The sequence below is a fragment of the Pan troglodytes genome, chromosome 7 (assembly GCF_028858775.2).
Source record: "Pan troglodytes isolate AG18354 chromosome 7, NHGRI_mPanTro3-v2.0_pri, whole genome shotgun sequence".
In the NCBI taxonomy this organism is placed as follows: Eukaryota; Metazoa; Chordata; class Mammalia; order Primates; family Hominidae; genus Pan; species Pan troglodytes.
In genome coordinates, this window is record NC_072405.2 from 128,007,313 (window position 1) to 128,030,864 (window position 23,552).

The 23,552-nt window shown below is 40.7% G+C and overlaps 1 long non-coding RNA gene across 2 annotated transcripts in view; it reads right to left on the reverse strand.

Moving 5' to 3' along the window:
* Positions 1-21,769, reverse strand: part of LOC107972062 (uncharacterized) — a 33,829-nt gene extending 12,060 nt beyond the window's left edge. The window contains exons 1-4 of one of the 2 annotated variants that reach the window (XR_010159660.1): positions 19,236-21,769; positions 18,782-18,840; positions 18,566-18,637; positions 17,045-18,352 (exon numbers count right to left, since the gene is read on the reverse strand). This is a non-coding gene — a long non-coding RNA (uncharacterized LOC107972062). Of the gene's footprint in view, positions 1-17,044; positions 18,638-18,781; positions 18,841-19,235 lie in introns of both variants that reach the window. The other variant, XR_001720567.3, reaches the window with a different exon arrangement.
* Positions 21,770-23,552: the final 1,783 nt, after the last annotated feature.

The window sequence follows — 23,552 nt, forward strand, 5'->3', positions numbered from 1 at the left end:
GTCAGAAACACACCCAAATACACCCAAACACACCCAAACTTGTATTTTAGCCCTTCTATTGTGAATATTCATTAAGGGTGGTGTGACATAGTGCTTCAGAGCACAGCTCTGGAGCCAGCCTGCCTGAGTTTGATTCCTGCTCTGTCATTTATTGACCTGCAACATCGAGCAATTTACTTAACCTCTCTGAGCCTCAGTTTCACCATCTGTTAGATGAGGACAATAGTGTCTACTGAATAGGGTTGTCCCAAGAGCACTTAGAACCATGCTTAGCACAAATGCTGAGGCTACATAATGCTCAGCTCTTTACTTCCTGCTTCTCTGGTCATGGGTGTTACTATAAAAGTGCCCTTCCAGGAGTTTGAGACCAGCCTGGACAACATAGCAAGACCCCATCTCTAAAAAAAAAAAAATGTATTAGCCCAGCGTGGTGGTGTGTGCTTGCAGTCCTGGCTGCTTAGGAGGCTGAGGCAGGGAGATTGTTTGAGCCCAGGAATGCGAAGCTGCAATGAGCTAAGATCATTCCAATGCACTCCACCCTGGGCAACAGAGCAAGACCCTGTCTCTTAAATTTTTTTTAAAGTGCCCTCGAATTTTGTTAAGACCTCAGAAGCTGCTCCATGAGTGGGTGGTGCAATGTTATTGGAGCATGGGGGTCAGTGAGGAGAGCTAAGATTTCTGGGAGGCCAACAAAAGGGTTAGAATGTGCTTCAAAATTTAGTTGGGCATGGTGGTGTGCACCTGTAGCTTCAGCTACTTAGGAGGCTGCAGTGGGAGGATCACTTTAGTCGGGTATGGTGGTGCACTCCTGTAGTTTCAGCTACTTGGGAGGCTGAGGTAGGATCAAGGGAGGATCACTTGAGCCCAGGAGCTTGAAGCTGCAGTGAGCTATGAACATGCCACTGCACTCCAGTCTGGGTGACACACTGAGACCCCGACTCTAAAAAATATAAGTTCATAACAGTACATAATAGAGGAGGCTCAAAACACATGCCAGTGATGAAAATGAACCCTCGCTTCTGGAGAGAGCACTGCAGTGTCAACAGGTGGCTGCAAAGGTGGTGAGCATGACCCTGGACCAGGGAGGTTAGGCAGGGTCCCAGCCCAGCTAAGACTTCATTTTGGAAACCAACATGGGGTCTGACAAGCTGTCTCAGTAATGAGGCTCTGCACTTTTTTCATTCTCCCCTTGCCATATGGAGGCACCCCTGTTTAGCCATGCTGCTCCCAGGCCCTGCTCTCTGAGAAGGACTTGGTCAAACACTGCATCTCTGGATCCTGAGAAGACAGACCAGTTATTTCAGTGCCTGGACCCTTCCTCTTTTCTGACCCAGTATTTCCAAAAGCAAGTCCACTGTTCAGCCTTGAAAACAGCTGATTGTGAGAGGGAGCTTATCACAGCCCAGCAGACTAAGAAAACATTTTAGAGAAAGAACATTTGGAAGGTTCATTAAAATGCTGAAAAAAGAGCCCGCATTTTGGGGTACTTTCAGGGCTTTCTAACCTTTTTGGCAAGTGAGTTGTTTTTTTGTAAATAATACCTTACATAGGGCCCAAGGTATAAAATCAAGTGCAGGGCTGCTCTGTTGAAGGGGGTCTATAGATGCTTCTACCTCCAAGGAGCAGGCTTTGGAGGAAACAGTTCTAGTGCATGTAGGGACAAACAGAGGAAGCAGAGGCTACCTTCCCAGGGGCCCTCTCTTGGATGCGTGCCCTGCATTTCTGCAGCCTCTCTTTCCCTTTTCTGATGCTTTCCTCTCATTCCATCTGAAAAGTCACTACAAGCGCTAGAAGCTAGGCCAGAGGATAAAGACCTTGAAGAAAACTGAGCCTGACACCTAATATGGGATTGAGGAATAGAATGGAAAGGGGGAAAATACAGTGGGGAGGTGAAAATAACATCCTTAGCTGAGAAATGACAGGATGAACATGTCAAGGCAGTCTCAACATTTTAAACGTTTTCCAAGAAGAGAGTAAGCAGTGGCTCTTGCTAAAGGAAGTAAACGCTGTCACGGCCAAGCTCTCTGCACAGGTGGTACACCTAGGAAGGCTGGTGCTTGAAATGCTCCCCCTGCATGTACCAGATAGCCCCTGGTTACAGAAGATTGTGCCTCCATGCACCCTTCTCAAACTGGCTACCCCATCCTAATAGGCTACAAGATTCCTGGCAGGGACTGCAGATTCTACACTGGTTTGGAGTCCTGCTACTTTAGCCAGCCAGGTAAGGAGATGTTTCACTGTCCTGCCCTTCTCATGAAGAAGCATGAGACCAAGGAAAATCTGCATATATGAAAACTGAGGAATCCAGAAAAGATACCACAGGATTCTTTCTGCACAGGGTAAAAAACCTCTCTGTCATTTACAGAAAGTCTCCCCTAAGAGAAGAGATAAAGGTCATTATCAGGACTGGATTTGAAAAACTCTGTTGTCAGGTTATACTCAAACTACTTAAAGCAGAATCTCTGGGGGCAGTATCTAGGTACCAGTGCCAGTGCACTATCAAGCTGCAAAGTCACTGCTTTAGAAGTTGTTATGGAGGGAGGGAGAGAGAGAGAAAGAAAGAGAGAGAGAGAGAGTCCAAAACTTGGAAAGAAGAAAGAGGACTGCATGTCTTTTTTAGTGTCATACTGTCACATCGTTTTCCAGGCCCATCCAAAGATTACTGAACTACCTAGAGGAATATACCTCTGTTTGACCTTTTCCTTTCTATTGATTAGAACTCAGATACTGTTCAAAGTTAACCTGTAGATTTGTAGCCAGTACACATGCAAATGATTTCTGTCCAGTAATAAAGAAGGCCCCTAAGGTTGCAGTTATATCACCCTATAGGATATTATGCAGCTTTGTATCTTATCTAGAAGTCTATCTCTAATTTGGCAATGTTCATCTAACATTCTTCTTTTATTGTCTGTCAATACGTAGTTCCTTTATTTTTCTTTGAATTAGCTTTACCATATTTTGGTTCACTCATTGATAAACTGAATACATTTTGACATGAATTCATTTTGACATGAATTCATTATATTTTGTATAAAAGTCTTTTTTTAACTTTTTGAAAATTTTACTTTGAAAGTAGGCAACCACTTTTATATTCTCCATCAATGCGCTTAACTTGCTCCAATGCCAGCACTCTGCAAAAAACTTATCCAACCAGCTCCACTGATGCTGGAAATTCCCATATTGGTAACTCATTGCTGAGTTAACTCTGCCATGTCGTCATACCTTAGATGAGTGGTGAACCAGATCATCCAGCCAGTCACTCATCTCTGACTCTGTGGGAATAGAACCATGAAGGAGTACATTTTGAAGAAATAGCATGAGTTGAGTAAAGCACTAGCATGTATGTAGGATGGTGAGGAGAATAATCTAGGAAGGGTGAGAGCAAATACGACAGCCTCTGAGGACAGAGGGGGAGAAGCAGAATGCCCAACTCAAAATGAGGTGATGGACACAAAGAAAATTAACTGCCTTCTTCAAAATTTTGAACTGGGGTAAGCCTGCTCCTGTTACATAAAGATGAATGAATGAGGGAGTAAGAGAGGTTTAATCAGTTAGAGGCTGGATCAAATAGGCTCTGTTGGTCTCATCTTTCAAGCATGCCTTACCTATTGGAGCAGCATTACAGGTAGCTTCAGGAGGGGTGACTGCCACCTAGTGTGTGTGCCACCACGTTCAGGGTCCAAAGCTGGACCTAATGATCATTGACCATGACTTTTCCATTGACTATGACCTTGACAAAGTCATATGCAGGCTGGTTCAAAGGAATCACTGCATCTATTTGAAAATTCACTGGCTTCCCTGACCATTGTCCTACTTAATGACCGTATGTTATAATTTACTGTGGAAAGTCACCCTACTTCCTTCTTTGCTATAGTCGGGAAACCATATTTCCTGTTACATTAGCTTCTAAGAGACTCGAGTGAGCAAGCAAATTACAGATCTGAAGACAGGGATGCATCCCATTCCCATCCCTGACATGGGTCACACACCAGGCTAAAGTCAGCATTTTTCAGATAGTTCATCAGCAATACTAGGAGACCTTTCCAGCAAGGTTACTATATCACTAAAGCAATCATGTGTGTGAGTGCCCCCAGCCAGATTGAGCTAATTCAATGTGAAGTAATCAGAGATAAGAAAAAGCCACTGGAGTTATAAAAATACACACATCATGTACTTTACCCAAGAGGAAGGGGAAGTTTACTGGGAGGTGAAGGGAGTGCTTCAAAATGATAAGAAAAGTGAACTAGAGAATAAAATGAAGATTTTATTAGAAGTTAAGACAGATAATAGAACAACTTTTTTTCTACTATAAAAGGAATAAGAGGCCAACTAAGGACTCATCAGGGTTTTGCCAAGATAGGAAGAGTGGTCATTTGCCAGAGGAGTTGGACATTACAGAAAAAATGGAAGAATGTGTTTTTTCAGTGCTCACCAGGGAGGAAAATGCACTGTGTGCCAATGCAGAAGTACTTTCCTTAAAGACGAAAATGCAATCATGAAAACCACTGGGGCAAAAACATCTCCAGGAGGAAGAGGACTTGGAAGTCCATTTGGAAATACTCAAGCCAGGAATTTCCAGTGCTCCTGAAAAGAAGAGAAGCAACTTCGAGCACATGAGGCAAGGAGAACGACTTCCATCTCTTTAGAGTCCCAATTCTTAGAGGTCAGGGAATAGGTACTGTCCCTGAGAACAAACCTTCTCATAATAATGGTAGGGCCTCATTGGCAGAGCTGAATGTCAATGCTGGGTGTAAGTTCTCTCTCACTGCCAAGTTTCATCATTTCTCTCCCTATTACTTGCTCCTTATGGGAGTAGAGTTGGGTTGAACATTTGGTCTTAGACCAAGGGGAACTAGTCAGAAAGCTGGGAATAAAAGCTTTTGCCAAAAGCCCATGTTCTCAACTTCCACACCCAGCTTGGCACCAAGCAGAAATTTCCTGTTTAGTCTGGCCCTATTAGGCCCCAGTACTCTATTTCAGTGATTGGTGCTGAGAAAACTCATTAGCCATTGGGAAAATATCATATTATATCTCTACCTCACACCATATAGAAAAATATTACAAGTAGATTTTTAACCATAAAAATATTGGAAGAAAATATGATCAAACATTGGAGACAATTCTTCTACCTATGGACTAAGTCTCAGCAAAAAATGATGCAAAAAGTGATGCTGTAGATGCTGTATATGCCTGATTCAGGCACCCAGGGTCTTTTTTTTTCTCTTGGAAGCATGATGTGCCAGTTTCCACAGTTACTGCCACAAAACGCTCTCTGGAGATCTGTCCTTTGGCAACTTATGCCTCCTGAGCTGGAAGTCTCTGTCAGCTCTTCTCCCTAGCCTCGTGAAGCTGAGGTTAGACTTAATCCAAACCCACATCCTTGCTTCTTCCTCTCTTTCATCCTAATTCTCTCACTTTACTCACAGTTTTCTTGAAACTGAATCCTAATTCCCTTATTTCACATACAGTTTTCAAGAAAAACTAATAAATCTCTTGGAGGGCAGATCATCTGAGCCCAGGAGTTTGAGACCAGCCTGGGCAACATGGCAAAACCTCATGTCTACACAAAAAAATACAGAAAATTAGCCAAGCATGGTGATGCGCACCTGTAGTCTCACCTACTTGGGAGGCTGAGATGGGAAAATCACCTGAACCTGGAAAGTCAAGGCTGCAGTGAGCCATGAGTGTGCCACTGCACTCCAGCCTGGATAACAGAGTGAGTCCTTGTCTCAAAACAAAACAAAACAAAACAAGCAAACAAACAGACATCTCTGCTTCAGTGTCTGTGTCTAGGAAACTCAACTCTTGATACCTGACTTAACTAAATAAAAATGTAAATAATTATTATGCAGAAATATAAATACATTTAAAAACTTATGTCTCTATGTATGCATACATATGTGTATAAATCTATTTCTATGTCGTGGGCTGAATTATGTTCCCCAAAATTCATATGTTGAAGTCCTAGTCCCAGTACCTGGTTATGTGACTATATTTGGAGATAACGCCTTTAAAAAGGTAATTAAATTCAAATAATGTCTTTTGTGTAGACCCTAATCCTATTTGAGTGGTTGCTGTCCTTATAAGAAGGGGAAATTAGACACACAGAGAGATATTAAGGCACCAGTTCACAGAGGGAAAAGCAATGGTCACAGTGAGAAGGGGACAATTTATATGCCAACAAGAGCGACTCCAGGAGAAACCAAACTTGCTGACGCATTGATCTTGGACTTCTAGCCTCCAGAACCGTAAGAAGATAAACTTCTGAGTTTAAAACACTCAGACTGGGCACAGTGGCTCACGCCTATAATCCCAGCACTTTGGGAAGCCGAATGGATGGATCACTTGAGGTCACAAGTTCCAGACCAGCCTGACCAACATGGTGAAACCCCGTCTCTACTAAAAACACAAAAATTAGCTGAGCATGGTGGTAGGCACCTCTAATCCCAGCTACTGTGGAGGCGGGAGAATCGCTTGAACCCGGGAGGCGAAGGTTGCAGTAAGCCGAGATGGTGCCACTACACTCCAGCCTGGGCAGCAGAATGAGACTCCATCTTAAAAAAATAAAAAATAAAATGCCCATTCTATGGAACTTTCTTATGGCAGCCTGAGCAAACTAATACAATTCATATAGAGATATATAGTATCATTATCTCTCTCTCTGCCTCTTTCACACACACACACACACACACACACACACACACGTGACATTTCAAAACATCAAAATATACAAAGAGCACCCATAAATCTCAAAAAATAAAATAGAAAAAATGAACAAGTGACTCCACTAGACGATTCAAAGAAGAATAAATCAAATGCCAATAAATACCTGAGAAGATGTTCAGTTTCATCGTGTTCTCCTTTTAGGTGGCACCTGCTCTACCGGCCAAGCCCTATCTCCCTATCACTCCTTTGCATGTTATTGTCCAGTCCAGCTCTCCTGCATTAGCAAGCCCACAGCAAGTGCCTGGACAGTTCTGTGCACATGGTAGGCACTAAATAACTATTGATGACAATGTAATAGTGTTCTGAGGTACACAAAAAACCATTTTTAAGGTAATTCAATTCAAGAAGCTATCATAATGGTTTTGAAAAATCATAAAAGAGGAAGAACAACTAGCTCCAGTAAGAGAGAAAACTGCTCATCACAAATAATGAAAGAAATGCAAATCAAAAGGCAATGGGGTTACTTTTTGCAAGTGTGCATAATATATATAACCAAAAGCTAGAAAGCTTTGCTACTTCGGGTGCAATAAAACGTATTTTTGGTTTGCTGATGGCATTGTCAGTTGGCAAATACAATTTGGCAATGCATTGCTGGCCATGAACTTTAAGGAGAAAGTCAAAATATGAAAAACACCATGTGAAAGACAATGTCTACAATCATGCTACTTATGATAACAAAAAATTAGAAATACCCCCAAATGTCCAATAATAAAGGAATCATCACAGAAATTTCAGGACATTCACTCAAGGGAGTAATAAGCAGACACCAAAAATGGCAACTACAAAGACAAAATACCAATATAAAAATTAACATAAACGCACAACTTAGGATATAAATTTACATATGCACGATCATTATAGCTATGCAAACACATGCAAGTAAAGAAAGACAAGGATGAATACAGGAAAACTTGTGTTGTTAGGACTTTTTTTCTTTTTCTCTCTATTTCAAACTTTCTCAATCTTTGCACTGTGCATTTCTTGAAAAGCTAAAGTCTTGTTCAGGAAAACAAGACATTCATATGCACCTGGATAAATGAAGTAAAAACAATGCCGGCCATTTTAAAAAAGTAAATTGTAATGTCAGAATCCCAAAATAAAGACTTAGATATTAATAATAGCCGCTGACACTTCCTGAAATCTTACTAAGTGCCAATAATGTGCTTGATGCATTTTATGAACTGTCTCACTTAGTCTTCCAATAAGCCAATGAGGGAGATATGATTATCTTTCCTGACTTAACTTTTGAGAAGATGAGTCCTAGAGAAGAGAAGTAACCCATCCAAGTGCATATAAGCTCTGCAGTTAGTAAACAGTTGTCACAAGGTGGCTAGCTGCCCCCAAAAGCATGCATGCTTCCTGTTCTACACTGCAGAATTGTTGCTGAGAAAGAGCTGCTGAGCTAGGGACATTTCCCAGGGCTGCTCACTCCCTCCCCCAACCCATCCTTTCTTTTGCATCCAGATGGAGCCACCTTCCTAGAAGGCAGACAGCACATCTTGTAGCCTGTCCTTAGCAGGGCACACGCTGCTCTAGGGAGGAGAATCAGGTCTATAAATCAGTCAGAAGTCTGAAACTAATATCAGCAACAGAAATAATTACCCTTTCTTAAAAAAAAATTGTATTAAACCATGGCAATACCATTCTTCACCAATTCAACTGCCAGCATTGAAAATATGTTACTTCCGAGAATTGAAGAGAGTGCCAGGAAATGGGTAATTTCCTAACTTGCTGGTGAAGAGTAAGTTGATGATTCTAACTTTCTTTGGGACAATTTATTAATATGAATCAAGACTTCAAGAACTTTAGAATTCTGTAAGACTTTTGACCCAGCAGTTATTTTGGAAATGATCTTAATGAAATAATAAGTAATGTGAGTAAAGATATATAGCAATTGTATTGTTTCATCTCAGAAATTTGTATATTAGAGACTAGGAGAAACCACTTAAACATCTAGTTACGGGGAAGTAGAAAAATTATACTTTGGCTACACAATGAGTTACTATGTAGCTATTTTAAATTATGTTGCAAGAGAATATTTAATACCAGGGAATGATTATGATACATTATACAGTGTGATTCCATTCTTATTGCATTTGTAAAAGCACAGCTATATCAGGCATGAATTTGCTCTTTCTGTGCAGGTGCAAGAACTATCACATTTCTTTTTCTAATTCGAATGAAATCTGGCTTAGAACCCCCATCCTACATGGCTGAAAAAGCCTTATTAAAAACAGCTGGGCCTCCCTCTCCCCACACCACAGCCGGTACACATACACATCTTTCTGTAGATCTTCTGACTATCCCAATGCTTCTTGTGGTACCAAGAAATAAAAATGTGCAGGTTTTCAGGCCATGGTTGTTGCCTCTGCTGCCATAATGCCTCAAAATATACCTGGTATTGACAAGGGCTGCAGTTCTGGAAGGAAGGTGGAAAGAGAAATGCCTTTCATAGTACTGGCCTTGTCACAGTCTTGACTACAGGAGGCTTCTGCCATTGTACTCAAAGTAGTGGGGTTGGTGTTCTGTCCTGGGAGATGCACCATCAGAGGTTTTGCCACTGCTGGTGTGTGGGGAGGGGGTGCAGGTCTTAGAAGACCTGCGATCATTTTCTCTTCTCAACCTCCCCTGGATACTTCACCTCTTTTCTAGGACCACTTTATTTTATTTTATTTTATTTTTGAGACAGAGTCTTGTTCTGTTGCCCAGGCTGGAGTGCAGTAGCACAATCATGGCTCACTGCAACCTCTGCCTCCCGGGTTCAAGCGATTCTCCCTCCTCAGCCTCCAGAGTGGCTGGGATTACAGGCATGTGCCACCATGCCCGGCTAATTTTCGTATTTTTAGTGGAGACAGGGTTTCTCCATGTTGGCCAGGCTGGTCTCAAACTCCTGACCTCAGGTGATTGCACCTCGGCTTCCCAAAGTGCTGGGATTACAGGCATGAGCCACCGTGCCTGGCCCACTTTACCTTCTATATTTAAACTCCAGTTTATCTCTCTCCTCTTCTTGTAGGACAATTCTGCCTTAATTCTATAACTAACCTAATCTTCCAAACTAATGTTTTGCCTGATTATTTCTTTGATGACCCCAAGACCCAAATAAACTGTCAGTCTCCATCCTTTAAATCCAATCCATATACATTTGCCCACTTATACTCAGAGGCACACACAAACCCACACACAGATGAGCTTAAACCTTAGAATTCAAAGGCATGAGTGGCTTTTGAATTTTTTTTTCCCAGAGGTATGTGCATGTGTTGAGAGAAGAGGATAGAAAAGGAAAGGGTGAAATGAGAGAAGTAGGGAAATTAATTATCATTTTATTCTCTCTCACTTAAGCAGTGAAAAGAAGTCAACAAACCTGCCACATATGTGTGCATTATAAAGCCTTGAAGAAAGTGTTTTTCTTTGTGTGATGGGGTTATAGGAAAATTCTTATTTTCCTCTTTGTATTAATTATTATTTTCCAAATTTTCTACAAAAACTATTTATTCTACAATTTAAAAGAATGCAATTTCTTTCCATGTTAAGATATCAACTATTTTTTTCTAATTCTTTTACCACCTTTTGTATTTCTAAAACAAAGAACAACTGAAAAGCAATGAGAAGTACTTTATTGAAGGACACAGACCATGACTGTAAAGGCATTTTGAAAAACAAATGAGAAAGAAAGTCCAAAAATGTTTCTTAAGTGGTAGCTCCACTGGAATCAGTGTGCAGCTTTCTAAGGTAATGAAGTAAATAGTAACATTGATTTTGGATGTAAATATTTGAATTGATTACTTTGCTTGTCTTGGTTTTAATCTTTTTCTCTCCCCCGAAAGAACTTCCACACATGATGCCACTATGGGGGTGTGTACCCACACTATGACTAAAAGTACTTATACTTAAAGAATGTTTTGCTATTCCCCAATCCAATATACAATCCCATCAGAAGGTAGGTTAATAGATAGCCCCAGTTCAAAAAAGAACTGCTATTACCCTCCATTTTTCCTCTCTCTGAATCAGAGATTCTCTTGACAGCTATCAACAGCTCAACCATAAGATACAAATGGAGATGGTAATCATGCCACAAAAAAAGCCCAGCAGCCCCATGGGGGTGCCTGGAGTGGTGAGATTCCCATGTTCCCTTCCAGGGCATTTTTCAATCTAGAAACATTCTATTTCAGCAGTCTCTCCTTTCAGACCCTTTTCCATTTGAGCACCTATCCAGACATTAAAATTCGTATCTTCCTTTAAGAAATCTCCATCACAAAGCCATCATCACCCTTGGCTCCAGCATAGATAAGTCTTACATGTGTGATCAGAAGTACCCTGGAGGGAGATAGGAGGTGGGGGAGAAACTAAAAGGGCATAAACAGAAAGTGTTCCGCAACATTTTCCCCCATTTTCACCTGATTCAGAAACACCTTGAGTTCATTACCAAATCCAGAAATTATTTAACACAGATGTACTTAAGGAGTTCTTGTCTTTTTGTCTGTTTCTCAAGTTGCCCTTCATCACCCTGAAGTCATGACCAGGTTTTTTAGCAGAAAAAGGCAACACCTGCAGCAGGCTTGGCCAAGGACTGAGCTCATCTAGTCACTGGCTCCAGGTTCAGGTGCTGCTTCCTCCCTCGCTTCTGCATGTTCTTGGTTTACAAAGCAGATCCTACTCACAGGGAGCTCAGGGAAGAACAGTTCCTTCATATTCAGCTCTTCCAAAGACAGTCTTTGGATAGGCGGCTGTAGCCAATATAGCACAGTATTCAAACCATCCTCTCCCAAATTCACATTGTTCTGCATCCCACCACTAATAGATTGTGGTGTTCCCAAGGGCTATGTTTTTAATTAACTCAATATTTATTGATTTCTACTATATGGCAATCATTATACTTTTTTGTCTTTGTAATACCAGGTCTTGGTCATAAGAAGCATACAATAAGTGTTTGTTTTTCAATAAATGAATATTTCCTCACCTAGAAAGTGAGCTCTAAGAGGTCAGGAACTTGTGCCTGACACCTCCTGGGTGCTTAAAAATTCTTCGTTAAAATTAATTAATTAGTTAACTCGTGAGTAAATAAAATAATCAACCCATACCAAAAAACTTTGTAGCTGACAGTAGCAGTAAGTAATACATCTGTACAATGAAAATATTTTGACTTTTGGAATTAGACCCAGATCCAAATTCTAGGTTTATCTATATGTCCCCATATATAGAAGGAAATAGCATTTATCTGATTGAATCATGAGGATTTAATGAGTTATTAAACATAAAATGCTTGGCATATTTAATGGATATAAAGTGCCTGGCTTTTCTAATGAGTCAAAGATGCTAGTTCCTCACCTTTATCTCCTGTTTCTGAATCTCAGTTCATCATCCTTAAAATGACAATAATAATGGCTACTTCATCATGATGTTGTGAAGATTAAATTGCTGTGGAAAGTTCCTGAAACAGTGCTCAGCAAAAATCATCTCTATTTTTCTTACATTTCCCCTAATTTCATTATGTAGCTAATGTGTGAAGCTGGAAGAAAGAAGTGGATTAGCCATTCTTAAGAGTCTTGGGACATGTGTTTCTTAGTCTTCAAGACTCCCTGGTCTTCAACCCTTCAACAGCTCCCTGGAAGAAGAGGTTGTAACCAAGACTGGTTGTGTCCTGAAATTTATGCCTCTCTTTTTCTCCAGTCTAGAAATCCCTGAGATTTAATATAAGGATGCTCAGAATAAAACTACATTCCCCAGCCCCTCTTGCTGTTAGCTGTGGTCATGTGACTGAGTTCCAGCTGATGGATTATGAACAGTAGTGATGAATGCACATCTAAGTCCTGCCTTTATAGGGGAGGAATGTGTGTCTTTCTCTTTCCCACTTCCTGTATCTGAAACGCAGACATAGTGGCTAATCATCTTAGACAATGTGGACAAGGGCACTGACCTCTGGAAAGCAGACAACAAGATAATAGTAGCTTAGTCCTTTCTGCTGCTATAACCAGTGTCTCAGGAATTTGACAGGGATTGGAGCAGGAATGTCTCAGTCTATTACTAAGTATTAGTAATACTCAATATTATTGCCGCTATTACCCCAGACTATGTCATTCATAAACAATAAAAATGTATTTCTCATGGTTCCGGAGGCAGGGAAGTCCAATACCAAGGTGCAAACAGGTCCAGTATCTGGTGAAGGCCCTCTATTTGCTTCATGGGTGACATCTTCATCCTGTGTCCTCATGTGGTGAAAGAGTTAAGGGAAGCTCATTCCAGTCTCTTTTATAAAAGCACTAATCCTATTCATGAGGATGGAGCCCTCAAGACTTAATCATTTCCGAAAGTCCTGACCACTTAATACTATCACCTGGTGTATTGGGTTCTAACATATAAATTTTGGGGGTATACCAACATTCAGATCATAGAAGTAACCTAACTCCCCTAACCATGGAGAAATCATGTGAGCCCCTGAATGCTTATGTTCAGCTATCTGAGAGAGAAAGAAATGTTTCTCTTGCTTAAACTACAGATACTTGAGTCTTTGCTGTTTCAGATGAAACTAAATCTGATCTAATACAGAGGCATTAGGAGATCTTCGAATATCCAGGCATTGTTAATGACAAATCCTTACCTTATGCACTTTTTAAGCCTCCCCCATAGGGATCCCAGCCACCAGGCAAAGCTAATCTGCTTGGTCGGCGCTGCCTGCTCACCCTCTTACTGGCCCGCCTACCCAGAGATTTAAAGTTCCCACCTGGGCAACCAACCAGAATCCAATCTAGCCTTGAAAGCCCCTTCCAGAGCCAATCTTGTCAATGAAGCTTTCCCTGCTGAATGATAGCTCTCTGGGATCTCTCCCTTGTCTGAGCTCCATGGCAGCTGACTAGACCATCTGTCGTTTGGTTCCAACCCCATTCTGTTTTCTAGCCCATGGGTTTTCATCCCTATGCCCTTCCTCTTTATATTAACAAATTCATTTAGAACAAGATCCATGTTTTAGGCATTTTTATCAGATGTTTGTATCTTTATCTGATTTTGGAAGTCATTTCTAACCCTGAAGCATCATACTCTGTACTCTAGAAGTAAAGTGGACTTTAGAGATTGGTTTCTACATCTTCCTAAATTGTGATGTCTTCAAAGGCAAAAAAAAAAAAAAAAAAAAAACTGTGTCACAATGATCTCTGTGTCCACAGTCACTGATTCATGCATTTACCTCAGTCAATGCTTACAGATTGATAGATAGATGAATCTTAGCAGGCCCCCTTCATCTAGAATAATGTCTTGTCCTTAATGCCTACATGCCTCTATAAACTAATTACTTAATGTGGGTGTTGCCAAGGAAAGAAACTGTGAAAGGAAAATAAATTTTGGGTACCCCAAATCACTAAGCTAAAGGGAAAAGTCAAGCTGGGAACTGCTCAAGACTAATCTGCCTCCCATTCTATTCAGTCACCCCTTTGCTCACTGAGACAAATGCATATCTGATTTTCTCCTTTGGAGAGGCAAATCAGAAACTCAAAGGAACACAACCATTTGTCTCTTACCTACCTATGACATCCTGCCTTTGCTTCGAGTTGTCCCGCCTTTTCCAGAATGAACCAATGTTCATCTTACATACGTTGATTGATGTCTCATGTCTCCCTAAAATGTATAAAACCAAGCTGTGCTCTGACTGCCTTGGGCACATGTCATCAGTACCTCTTGAGGCTGTGTCATGGGCGTGCATCGTCAGTCCTGGCAAAATAAACTTTCTAAATTAACTGAGACCTGTCTCAGATATTTAGGGTTCACGAAGCTTTTTGATCTTTGGATTTGGAACTTACATTTCCTAAAACACTTTAGTTTGTAGGCAATAGAGTCTTGACAAACTGATTTAGGCAAAAAGTAATTTTAGTTTCATAGAACAGGAAAGTCAAATGAGTACCTTCAGGTAATACTGGATACAGACATTCAAAAAAAGTCAACAAGGCTCTGTTTCTTTCTCTCTCCATATCTTAGACATGTCTCTCCATACTTCTTTTCTGTGATAGCTTCCAGTAGCCCAAGACTTAGCATAGCAAACTCAGCAGCCCAACAAAAAACATGTTCCCTAATATTTGTATAAAACATGTATCAAGGAGTATTTTGATTGCTTGACCCAGCCTGAACATGTGTCTATCTTGAATCACTATGGCCAAGAATTTGGGGTACTTGACTAGACACATCTAGGTCACATGTTCACCTGTGAGACTAGAGGAGAGGGCCAGCTGGGTTAGCCCCATACAGGCTCCAGAATAGAGAAAGGTTATGTTCCAGAAGAAGAGGGACAAACCAGCATATGTCCATCACTGTCCTGTAGCTGATACCTCCTTCTAGACTCAGTCAGCTCAAAGGTTTTGCCTGGGATCCACATGATTCTAGATTTCTTCTTGGCCTGGCACAGTGGCTCACGCCTGTAATCCTAGCGCTTTGGAAGGCCGAGGCAGACAGATTGCCTGAGGTCAGGAGTTTGAGACCGCCCTGGGCAACATGGTGAAACCCCGTCTCTGCTAAAATACAAAAATTTAGCCGGGTGTGGTGGCAGGCACCTGTAATCCCAGCTGCTCAGGAGGCTGAGGCAGGAGAATAGCTTGAACCCAGGAGGTGGAGGTTGCAGTGAGCCAAGATCACGCCACTGCACTTCAGCCAGGTCAACAGAAAGAGACTCCATTTCAAAATTAATTAATTAATTAATTAATTAAGTAGATTTCTTCCTACCATCTTCTTGCCACTGTTCTCGTCCTGCAGTCACTTCAGTACATTCCTTCAGTGTCTCCCCTTGGCTCCACCCCTTCCTGCACTGCCAAAGTGTAATTGATAGTTTAGTAGGCAGAAAGAGAGTGGGCATCCCAGGATTGGGGAAGCTGCTTTACCTTCTGACTAATTCAAACCTAGGGTCTGAGGTAACTGGAGCAAGTCCCTGGTGATGCCACACAAGAGAATTCTGCTTCTAGGCATTCCTTTCTGACAGGAAAGAAATTCATGCTAAGCTTATTAATTGGCTCCATCAGCCTGTCAAAAAAGCACTCGGTAGTTACTCTAATTAAGTCATTTGTTTTTTCTAGTTGAGATCAGAGTTATTCTCCAAAATCTTCAGAAGGCACTGGATTCCTCTAGCCGCTGAAAAGATGGGTTCCTTGAACAATACAAGTGTCTAAAAGTCTCTGTTTGCCAAATTTGCCAGCACTTGGTGAATGCAGTTTTTCTCCCAATAAGAGAAAAGCTTCTCAAGATTGTACACTGAGAGGTTCAAAAATAAATTCTAGATATAATAGAGCCCTAGAGCCACCTACCCCTTTCCAGACCCTTGCCTCCTCCTACCAAGCCACACCAGAGCTTCTCTGAAATCTCAACCCAAGCCAGAATTTGTGTGGAAGACTTCCTAAAGTACTTTGGCCTGCCTGAGCATTCATGAGGTCAGTGTCTTCTTCTGCTTTTCTCTCTAGCACTTCCTAGGATATATTTAACACTCCCATGATCTCATTTATTAATAATGTGGACTTACAACTTTACAGTTTGCAAATAACCTTTTTCAAGCATTATTGTGGATAACTTTCCCAAAAGCAAGGAGAGATAAATAGAACTATTGTGCTCTAAGAGGAGAGAAAACTGAGATTCAAAGAGTATTATGTAATAGCTTAAGGTTACATGGCTAGTAAGTGGCAGAGCCAGGTCTCAAACTTATGTCCTCTCATTACAAATTCCTTAACTTTTTGTTCCATAATACAGTCTCTAATTATATCCTGTTGGATGAGTTTGACTCCCAATAAGTCTGCTACCTTGAGGATACAAGGCACATTTTTGTTTTGTTTGCCTCTGAGTTCTACCTGTAGAAAGCTAGCATAGCTCTGTGTGTGTGATTGGTATTCCAAAATAATTTGTTGACTGAGGGAATAAACCATTGACCGCTGTGTTCCTGGTGAACTGAGTTGTCTTGGGAATTCAGCTTTGTAGGCAGGGTCTTACTGTCAACTCTAAGAAAGGGAGGCCATACCTTCATTAGCATCTGGAGGATGCGCAAAGTGAAGCCTTCGTGTGGTAATGGTGAGAATTGATCATTCACACAACCATTCATTCAACCAATACTATTTTCTGTCTTCTATGTACCAGGCAGAGTGATAGGTGCTGACTATAAATTGATAGATAATATACAGACACACCCAACCCAGAAGAGCTTACACCTCTTTGAGGGTCTTGGACTCTAATAGGAGTCATCTAATGATGATGTTTTCATTGTTCTCACCTGTATTCATTTTCTACTGATGAGTAACACATGACCACGAATTTTGCAACCTAAAACAATACCAACTTGTTAACTCAGACTGTGAAGACTCACCTGGGTTATCTGCCAAAGTTCTCACAAAACCAAAATCAAAGGTCAGCCAGGTGGAGTTCTTATCTGAAGCTTCTGAGGAAGAATCTCCCTCGCAGCTCATTCTGGTAGCAGAGTCCAGTTCCTTGTGGTCATAAGATTAAGGTCCCTGTTTTCTTGCTGGCTGCCAGTTGAGGTTTTCTCTCAGTTCCCACAGGCTACCCTTAGGTCTTTTCCACGGGGCCACCTCCACCTTTAAGTCTCGTACTTCCCCTTTTTCTACCAGCTGGAGAAAGCTCTGCTCTTAAAGGATTCATGTCATTAGGCCAGGACCACACAGATAGTCTCCCCTTCTTATAGTCAATCTCCCAATATAACATCACCTGCTCACCGAGTAATAGGTCATGATACCCACAGGTTCCACCCACACTCACAGGGGAGAAGATTGTACAAGGCATGGATCACTGGGGTCACCTTAGAATCTACCAGCACACCACCTCTGCCCAATTTCAGTCACTTAATCACTTCACATGGGCATTTGCCACAATCTAACAAGTGTGTTTTTCCCTGTCCTGTCTCATCCATATTTAATCAGAGGTCACAACACTATACCTTTGCATATGCCAGTCTCTCTTCTTGGAATGCTTTCCCTGATGCTTATCCTCCAACAAAATCCCCTTTAAACTTAATCCTCCTTAAGACTCAAAGGTTACACCCTCTGAGGGTCTTCTCAGCACCCAGCCACCCATCAGAGTTAAATAATCCCTTCCCTCTGTTTTTTATGAGACAATCCATCTCATCACACCAGAATCTAATCCAGACTATTATCGTCTTAAACACCAGACTGTGAGGTCTCTGACATCAGAGTTTGTGTTTCATTCATCTTTGGTTTCCCAGGGCCTCCCACGGATATTGGCACATAGTAAGTGCTCGGAAAGTGTTTGTCAAATTTGAATTGACCTGAACTTTCTATCCTCTGTTCTGCGGATTCATGATTGGAAGAGCAGCACAGATTTGAAGTCTAGTTTGGGGCATAAAGTAGAATATCTGTAATTTTTACCTCCCAGCATGGATTATTTGGTGTTCTGATTATTGAACCCTAATAAGCCATTATGAAACCACAACACCCCCACTTTCCATCCATGCAATCAACATGGGATTTCCTTACTACCCCATCCAAGTATAGACTCACCTATGACTCAGGCTTTGCTAATAAGAGGCACCGTGATTGATTCCAAGATGGACACCTGATGCAATTCAGCTGATGACATGCCTTTCATCCTCTTACACCCTTTGGGAAAGCAGTTTTCTCTTTCCGTCGGACTTGTGGAGCTGGTAGAATAAAGACTTGGAGCAACTAGTGGCTTTCTCTGCCACCCTCTAAAGGAAACCTCATAATGAACCAACACAGAAAAAATAATAGAACTAAGAGATGACAACAGAGAAACACTGAGTCCTGAAGACATCATGAGCCACTGGACTGAGCCACACCTAAAGCTTGTCATCTTTTGAATTGGCCAATAAATGAAATCTCTTCTTACTTACATTTCCACTGACACACTTTCCCGTTTATTAATTAGCGTTGGGTTTCTGTTACTTGCAACCAAAACCAAAACCCTGAAAAACACAAGACAGTAATCTCTAATTATGGGGAAAAAAATCCAAAAATAACTAACCCCTTCTTATCTCATTAGTCTTCATGAAAACTGAACAAATGGGGTCATTGGAAATGCCACTGCTTCCAAGCTCTTCAATACTAACCTGCTCAATCCTTTTTACTTTGTGTTGGAATGCAGAGACCAAGGATTTGGGGACCGATGCTATAATGAGTAACAGAACAGAGAGTATTGTTCATTACTTTCAGAAGCAGCAACTTAAGTCTTGAAGCCAAGTTTTTCTAAGGGACCCCAGGTGTGCAATTTGCAAGCAAACGACAATCTACATGACTATTGATTGCTTTGACCAGCTAATTATGAGTCTGTAATTTCCTGGGCCCTAGGATTTCTCTCCTATTTCCTATATTGGAACTCCCCTTGGATCTCATTTGTTTGCCCCAAATGATCCCTAGAGAGGAACTTCTCCTCTCATCAGCCTTCCCCACGTCCTTCTCCATCCTGCTGGCCTCTCAAAAACTGTGTCACCAGATTTCAAAGGGACTTTCAGCTTATTGCATAATCAGTTCTTCCTCTGAGACATCCCCCACCCCCATCATTACCTCAGGGTGTTGGAACTTTGCTGTAAGCTGCTGACAGATCATTAAAGATCCCAGCTGTTCCTGGTCCATAACAACCCCTTTCAACTGGGTCTCCTTCCAGGAACAGCTGCAAAAGCTCCAGAAAGGAAGGGAGGAGACACATTTAGCATGATAACAAATCAGTAGGGAGTGGCCAGTTTACCCAGAAAGGCTGTGATGCAGTTATATCCACCCAGCAACTCTCCCCACCCTCTAGGAGAGAGACAAATTTGTGCTGCCTCTGTGTGAAAACTCTTCATATCCAAAGGAATGAAATCAAGAATCACAACCCACCCCTGCTCCCTGGAGAGGAACCTGGACAAGGTTCTTGCCTTTTCCATCATCATTCACAAAAAGGCCTGTCAGTGGTTACAAGAAGATTATTATCTTGCATACACATACATGTAACATATACTCACACCAAATTAACAACATGGAAGAAGTAGCTGTCATCTATCTCATGCAGGGCACTGTGCAAAGAGTTCAACATATGTTTGCAGGCTGGGCGTGGTGGCTTATACCTGTAATCCCAGCACTTTGTGAGGCCGAGGCCGGTGGATCACCTGAAGTCAAGGGTTCAAGACCAGCCTGGCCAACATGGCAAAGCCATCTCTACAAAAAAATACAAAAATAGTAGCTGGGTGTGGTGGCACATGCCTGTAGTCCCAGCTACTCGGAAGACTGAGGCAGGAGGATCGCTTGAACTCCTGGGAGGCGGAGGTTGCAGTGAGTCAAGATCGCATCACTGCACTCCAGCCTGGACAACAGAGCAAGACTCTGTCTCAAAAACAAACAAACAAAAAAACCAGATATGTTTGCTTGTGAATCCTTCTTTAAAAACAAATCACTTATTGATAAGGAAATCAAGGCACAAGGAGATTGAATAACTTGCCCAAGTTTGCACAACTCAGAAGTAGTGGAGCTGGGATTTGAACTCAAGTCTATCTGACTCAAGCCTATGCTGTCAACTCTAACCCCATTCCAATATAAGACCCATTGAATTACCTAATTGGTACAGAGTCTGGGATTTAGTGGGCACCATTAAAGTTTCATTTAATGAATTTATTTTAATGAAGGCAAATTCGTGCCACCATTCTTCCGAAATGCGCTTTACCCCAATCACTTTATCTACCTGGAAAACATTGAATGATTGTGCAAGATATATCTTAATTCTCATGTACAGTATACAAAGACTTTACAAGAAGCCCCCTTCCCTTGTTCAGTGGACAGTCTTAGTCATTCCCTCCACATTGTCTCTATTATTGCCTATGTGTCACAATTCTGTATGTATCAAAGACTTTAGTTGTCTGCCTACCCCATGAGAGCTAAGCAACATTGCCTTGAACTTTCTGTTTTCATGGCTTCAGGAAATGCTCCCTCAATATTTCTGCTAATTCCCAAGGGTTTTACATCTCCTCCTCTGTTCTATCTCTCAAGCTCCAGCTTCCTCTATTATTGCTTTTGTCTATCACTACACCACTTGTGAATAAAATTTAACACCTTTAATTTCTATTATACATCAATGTCAGTTTTTCATGCGCCTCGTAATTTGGGAGGGAGGGCAGCAAAAGGAGTCAAGTAGTCTAGCACTCCACTTTCTACCATCTTATTTGCTCCTACCCTTACCCCTCTCTGCACTCCTCTTATAAGCAATATAATTCCTCAATTTCTTCACATAATGTATACAGAGCAATTTCCCCCCAAATTCTGGTACCAACTAACATCAAGGCCTTGGAAGGAAGGAACAGCAAGGGATGAGAGTAGAGTATAGGAAAAGGGGTGGGGACTCAAATCATACCCAAATCCCTCATGTATTTAATAATTATTTCTGGAGTATCCCCTATCTGTGAGCTAATTAGGACACAGAGATGAAGAAAAACAAGATGTCTATTGTTATGAAGGTTACATCCTAGTAGAAGGAACACAAAGCAAATGAATAAACACAGTGCTTTCCAACTGTGATGATGTGAAAGTAACCTGTGAGGTGGATGGTGACTAATTAAGGTAGAGTGGCCAGGCATGGCCTGACCTTAGAGGTGATATTTGAGCTGAGAGTTGGAGAGGTGAAAAATCAGCCATGCCATGAACTTGAGACAAGGGTTATAAACTGAAAGAACTATAAGGGCAAAAACTCTGAGGCAGCAACAAGCTTTTGTGTGTTCTGGAAAAAAAAAAGTCAGAAAGTAGCCCTAAAATATGAAGACAGAGACAGATAGTGGCAGAACACATAAAAGGTTTTTTTCTTAACTCCAGTGGAAATCTATGGGATATTTTTGACATATGAGTGACCCAATCTAATCACCAAAACATTTTTTTTCAAATAAAATAAACACTTCTTCCTATTTATGCATGTATTTTCCTTACCAGACTATGAGCTCCTTGAAACAGACAGGCATTGGACAAGTTACCTCATATAAAATGATGAAATGACATAGACATAGCTTTATGTTTTGCATTCTTCTCATTTCATGTTTTACAAATGAATGAAAAATGCTTGAACAAATGAATAAATTATTATTAAAAATACATGCTTAACATGCATTTCAATATTTAAATGTATATATAAAGCAAAGTTGACAGAAATAAAAGGAGAAGTAAACAAATCTGCAGTCATCATCTAAGGGTTAAAGAAAAGTCATGAGAAAAATTAAAAATTATTTAAACTGAATGGCAATGAGAATACTATATGTCAAAACTTGCGATATAAAGCAAAAACAATGCATATATTAGAAAAAAAGATTTAAAATTAATGTTCTAAACTTTCATTTTTAAGACACTAAGAAGTAAAATTAAATCTAAAGTAAGTAGAAAAAAGGAAATAATAATAAAAGTAGGTATCAGTGAGCTAGAAAACAGAAAAGCAATTAAAAAATCAACAAAGGCAAAAAAACATGCTTTAAAAATATTAACAAATTGTTAAACCCCAAACAACACTGATGAAGAAGAAAAAGATAGAAGACATAATATCAAGGGAAAAAAAGGAGAGCCATTTTTGCAATTTCTATAGAAATTGTAAGGATAATGCAATAAATATATCCTACAAAATGCTCTTAGCCAGAATATGTAAATATGTAAAGAATTACTACAAATTAATAAAAAGAAAAACAAATAATCCAATTTTTTTCAAAGGTAAAAACATTAAAAGGTAATTCACATAAGAGAATATACAAATGTAAATTAACAAATAAATGTATCAGTCGTCAAGAAAATGCAAAGTAATGGCAAAAACTGCAATTACTTTTGCACCAACCTAATACTACCACACCTACATAAGGATAACTAAAATTTTAAAAACTAACAAAATTAAGTTTGGGTGAAGATAAAGAACAACCAGAATCTGCGAACACTGCTAGAGGAACCACAAATTAATACCCTTTTAACACTGTTTATTAGTATCTATTAAAGCAAACATATGTGTCTCTATAACTCGTCAGTTCCAATCCTGTGTATACACCCCTCCAAAAGGTGTGCTTATTTCACAGCAGCTCTATCATCATATCCCCTAACTAGAAATATCAAGAGCAGGATGGATGAATCTCACAGAGAGTATTAGACAAAAGAAGCTAGACACAATCAGCTTCATGCTGTATGAATCCATGTCTATGAAATTCAAAATCACAAAACTAACCCATAGTGCTAGAGATGTCCTTCCAGGTGGTGTGTGTTGGTAGTAAGAGTCATGAACAAGCCTTCTGGGGCACTGGAAATGTTCTATGTCTTGATCTGCATGATAATCCCATCAGTGTGCATAGATGTAAGAGTTTATTGAATCCTGTGCCTAAGATCTGTTTACTTCACTGTTTGTGAATTAGGCCTCAGTTAAAAGGTACAAAACAAAAGTTATGTATTATTTAAACATTCCTTAAACAAACAAAAACAAGTTATTCATTAAAGCAATAGTCACGCTGCATGCAGTGGCTCATGCCTTTAATCCCAACACTTTGGGAGGCCAAGGAGGGCAGATCGCTTGAGCCCAGGAGTTCAAGACCAGCCTGAGCAAATGGTGAAATCCCATCTCTACAAAATAGGCAAAAATTAGCCAGGTGTTGGTAGCGTGCATCTGTAGTCCCAGCTACTTGGGAGACCAAGGCAGAAGAACTGCTTGAGCCATGGAGGTTGAGGCTGCACTGAGCCATGATCATGCCACTGCTCTCCAGCCTGGGCCACAGAGTGAGACCCTGTCTCAAAAAAAAAAAAAAAAAAAAAAAAAGTCATGTAATAATAATATGGCTGATTTCTCCCCACTGGCAACATGCTCCCCCAGCATAAAACTATGACCAATTCATAATTAGACTTCTA